This window comes from Mandrillus leucophaeus, unplaced genomic scaffold (genome assembly GCF_000951045.1).
Source record: "Mandrillus leucophaeus isolate KB7577 unplaced genomic scaffold, Mleu.le_1.0 Scaffold951, whole genome shotgun sequence".
In the NCBI taxonomy this organism is placed as follows: Eukaryota; Metazoa; Chordata; class Mammalia; order Primates; family Cercopithecidae; genus Mandrillus; species Mandrillus leucophaeus.
Window position 1 is genome coordinate 242,494 of NW_012110375.1, and position 5,358 is coordinate 247,851.

Below are 5,358 nucleotides of genomic sequence, written 5' to 3' on the forward strand. Positions count from 1 at the left end.
CAATGAGATATCATCTCACCTCAGTGACCTGGCTTTTATCCAAAGGACAGACAATAGCAAATTCTATTGAGGATGTAGAGAAAGGGGAACTCTTGTTCACTGTTGGTAGCAATGTAAATTAGTACAGTCACTATAGAGAACAGTATGGAGTTTCCTTAAAATACTCAAAACAGAACTACCATGTGATCCAACAATCCGACTGCTAGGTATATACACAAATGCGAAGAAGTCAATATATTCCAGAGATATCTGCACTGTCATTTTTACTATGGCACTATTTAATATAGCCAAAGTTTGGAATCAACCTAAGTGTCTATCAACAGATGAATGGATAAAGAAAATGGAGATTATATATACAAGGGAGTACTATTCAGCCATAAAAAATAATTAAGTCTTGTCATTTGCCACAACATAGATGAAACTGAAGACATTATGTTCAGTGAAATAAGCCAGAACCAAAACAAACAAATTTCACATGTTCTCACTGATTCATGGCAGGTAAAAACCAAATCAGTTGAAATCATGGAAATAGAGGGTAGAATGATGGTTGCCAGTGGCTAGAAAGGGTAGTGGGAAAGGGTAGCAGAGGATGTCAAGATGGTTAATAGGTTCAAAAATATAATTAGATAAAATGAATAAGATCTAATATTTGAAACTACAACAGGAGAGTCAACAATAACTTATTGTATATTTTTAAATAACCAAAAGAGTGGAATTTGAATGTTCCTAACACAAAGAAATGACAAACGCCTGAGGTGATAGATACCCTATTTACCTTGAGGTGACTGATACCCTATTTACCTTGAGGTGACTATTACACATTGTATGACTGTATCAAAATATCTCAGGTACCCCGTAAATATGTATACCTAATATGCACTCATAAAAAATTAAAAATAAAAAAATGTTTTTTAAAATAAAAGATGATGTTATCCCCCTCAAGGTATGTCCTCGTGTCCCCAAATGGTTTCTAGGCCAATAAATACGGTCAACAATCAAATCTCAACTTGACTAGGGAAACAGTTCACCAAAAAATCACTATAGGACCCAACTCATATGTACCTGTGGGAACAGAAAAAGCTTATTAGATATCAATCATGAGCATGCTCGGCCAGGGGAGCAGAATATAAAGGAGAGGTTGTTGAAATCGGGGCAATCTCCTGCAACTGAAGAAGTAGTACCCCAAGAAAGACACCTGGAATCAGTTCAGTGCTACTGGGATAGCTCCTTTAAAATTGGGGGGGGTGGGGCGGGAAATTATGGCCTACAACAAATCAGGTGAAGATTCCAGAACTGCTTTGGAAGAGTGCTAAGGAAGGAGTCAAGAGGCTCAGAGAGGTGGGAATGTTCAACTGGACTTGTCATATAAGACCTGAAAATCCAGAAGATGACTCTGTTTCTCAAGAGAATCAAAAGGGGACACTCCTTTTACTAAAGCAATAAGAAACGCAAAGTGGTGCAAGGGCTGGGGATGAAGGGCACTGGCCTCATTGAGAGGCTTGGCAGTGTCTATGCTTTGTACACCAGGGGTAATGGTAGGGAAGCCCCTAGGATTCAGGGATGATAGGATTATGAAACAGCAGAGGCCAGAAGGCACCACTTAGCCATCAAGAGCAAGATCGATGTAATTATCCAAATAGATAACAAAGGTTGAATGGAAACCAGCGGGCTGTGACATACAGAGATCTGTAGTGATGGTTAATAAATCATGGTGTGCCTAGAGCTAAGATGGATAAGGGTACTGCCTCACCCACACCCAAAAGAAGATCAATAATGGGTGAGTCAAAGGTTGATGTCAGCTGCCACAATAGAAAATTATAATCTCTCTATCCAGTTTCCAAACCTAAGCCAGTTCTCAAATCCAGAGCCATCAATGGAAGCAAAGCTAGGTCCTCTGCAAAAAGAACCCAACACACAATAATTGTACACACTATCAATTCCCTCAGACCTTCCCTAGACTGATAAACCAGTATTACTATATATGGGGAAAGGGGAAATACTTTTATTTATTTATTTATTTACTTACTTATTTTTGAGATAGGGTCTCACTCTGTCACCCAGGCTAGAGTGCAGTGGCACATTCATAGTTCACTGCAACCTCAAACTCCCAGGCTCAAGCAGTCCTTCTACCTCAGCTTCCCAAATAGCTGGGACCACAGGCACTTGCTACAAAGACTGGCTATTTTTCTTTTTTCTGTAGAGGCAGGAACTTGCTATTTTGCCCAGGCTGGTCTTGAACCCCTAGTCTTAAGCAATTCTCCCAAATTGGCCTCCCAAAGTGTTGGGATTACAGGCCTGTGCTAGCACGCCCGGCCAGAAATACCCATATCTTTAAAGAACTCTCAGATGCAGAGTCTGAGCTGACACTGACACCAAAGTAACCCAAATGCTAGCATAGGTCCTCCATTCTGTGAATGAGGAGGCATCCCAGTTTACTAAAAAGTTTATTGGAGGTGAGGGAAGGAGAAGATCAATGAATTAAAAATTTTTGAAATGTTATATGTGAAAGCTTTTTATTTGGCCACATATATCATTGGTTACTTTCTCAACATTGAAAAAATAAAGAGAAACATGAATTCAAGAGTCGAGCCCCTGATTATAGTTGTACTTAACTAGGAAGATAAATACAGATTATCACTTGTAGACCTTCATACCAAAAAAAAAACTGTTTGGTTGCTTCCATGTACAAAGGAATAAATACTTGTATTTTGCTGATTATTCAAGTAATAATTTATAGCAGGCTTGGGGAAAATGTGAAAACTTGAATTGTAGCATTGCCTTGGTAGAGTTACTAATTTGGTAGATGCTATAGTTTGAATATGTCCCCAAAATTATAATTTCCTGTGCAAAAGACGGAGTAAAATTTTCTGCAAGTGGAGAACTTGGATGTGGCAACAGTGTTACAAACAAGTAATGACAATAAAGAAGGGGCTGTTGCCATACAGATGAATGAGCCAGTTCAGCTAACTTGTTGAAAGTCTAATCTCCAAAGCAACAGTGTTGGAAGACAGAACCTAAAAGGAGGTGTTTAGCTCATGAGGGCTCCACTTTCACGAATTAATTAATGCTATTATAAAAGGGTGAGCCCAATTCTCATTTGTCTCCTTTCCTCTCCGGCTCTTGTGCCATGTGGGGACACAATGTTTCTCCTCGCTGGAGGTTGCAGTGTTCAAGGCATCATCTTGAAAGCAGAGAGACTGAGCCCTAACCTGACCATTCCTTGATTTTAGACCTGCCAGCCACTAGAACTGTGAGAGAATAAATTTCTGTTCTTTATAAATTACCCAGTCTGTGAAATTCCATCACAGCAGCACAAAACAGACTAAGACAACAGGCTACTACTTCAGATCCACTCTGCCTGTACCACACCTTGTATTCTACTGCTATCATAACACCTATCATGCAGATGAAAGTTATGTATTGATTTATGTAGTGGTCTCTCCTTGTTATCTATTGCTATGTAGCAGATTACCTCAAAACCTAGTGTCCCAGAACAACCACATTTATTCTCTTGCAGTTTCTGTGAGTCAGGAATTCAGGAGCAGCTCGATGGTACTAGTGCAGGGTTTACCATGAGGTTACAGTGAAAAGGCTGACTGGGACTGTAGTCTTTGAAGGCTTGCCTGAGGCCAGAGGATCTGTTTTCCAAAGACCGTCATTTGGTTGGCAAATTAGTGCTGGCTGTTTGTGAAGGTCTTCAGTTTCACCACCTGGACCTCTTCAAAGTGCTGCTTGAGTGTCTTCGTGATATGAAAGCTGACTTCTTCCAGAAACAGTGAGAAGTCACAATGTATTTTATGACCTAGCCTCAGATGTCACACACTGTCATCTCCACAACATCTTATTAGTTGCACAGTCAGCCCTATTCAATGTGAGAGATAGGCCTGCTGGGACAATAGTTCAAGCAGGTGAACCTACACAGCGTGAAAGTATCACACATTTCCTTGGTGCAGTTCACCCTGCATACCCAGGGCTTCAACACATACCACTGTGACCACAACCTAGTCATAACCATGAGCCTCACCAACACGTCCAAAATGCTAAAATATGACAATGGCAGTGAAGACATCATTACATGGAGGACTGAAGGTACCATGGACCTCTTGGTGTTAGAATTTGAAGCACTAAATCAAGAGAACTTTTAGACTATGAATTGAAGTTAATGATTTTAGATACTGAGCAACTTGAAATTCCAGAACAAGAGTACAGCTGTGTAGTAAAGATGCATTCTAGTGAATTTGTGCATATATGCCAAGATCTCAGTCATATTGGAGAGTCTGTTATAATTTCCTGTGCAAAAGATGGAGTGAAATTTTCTGCAAATGGAGGACTTGGAAATGGAAACATTGTCACAAACAAGTAATCACAATAAAGAAGAGGAGGCTGTTGCCATAATGATGAATGGGCCAGTTCAGCTAACTTTTGCACTAAGGTACTTAAATTTCTTTATAACAGGCACTCCACTCTCTCTTCCCAGTAACACTCAGTATGTCTGCAGATGCACCCCTTGCTGTAGAGTATAAAACTGCTGGATATGGAACATTTAAAGTATTATTTGGCTCCCAAAATTGAAGATGAAAAAGGATTTTAGAAATTCTTAAAATTCAAGAAAATAAAACTAAGCTCCGAAAATTGCTTCTGAGATTCCAGCGTGTACTGAAATCACTTCTATCAATAAATTTATGCCTCTGAATACACAGGTAGATACTGTTTTCTGTATATAACATATTTTTTCCTCTATCTTCTAGAATCTGTTTAAAGTAAAAAATCCAAAGTCAAATCTGGTCTCATTAACCTAGAGAGATATCTGCTTTACTTACAAATATTCCTTCTGATTTTTATAACAAGAGGGTTATAAAAGGGATCTTGACTCTAAATGCAATTTTAAGAATTGTGTTTCTGATTTAAATAAAGTTTTGGGGGATTTTTTTGTTTGTTTTTTTTGTTTTGTTTTGTTTTGAGACAGAGTCTCGCTGTCACCCAGGCTGGAGTGCAGTGGCATGATCTCGGCTCACTGCAAGCTCCGCCTCCTGGGTTCACACCATTCTTCTGCCTCAGCCTCCCGAGTAGCTGGGACTACAGGCGCCCGCCACCACGCCCAGCTAATTTTTTGTATTTTTAGTAGAGACGGGGTTTCACCATGTTAGCCAAGATGGTCTCGATCTCCTGACCTCGTGATCTGCCCGTCTCAGCCTCCCAAAGTGCTGGGATTACAGGCATGAGCCACCACGCCTGGCTTAAATAAAGTCTAATCTGAATTTTAAATGTCAAAAAAGAAACTAGCACATTGGCAGAGTAATTTTGTCTTTTGAATCTACTAATAAAAAACGTGGTTTGTATTTTGTATGTCTGTTTTTA

At 39.7% G+C, this 5,358-nt stretch overlaps 1 pseudogene; it reads left to right on the forward strand.

Moving 5' to 3' along the window:
• Nucleotides 1–4,591, forward strand: part of LOC105532371 — a 33,874-nt pseudogene extending 29,283 nt beyond the window's left edge.
• The last annotated feature ends 767 nt before the right edge of the window (nt 4,592–5,358 follow it).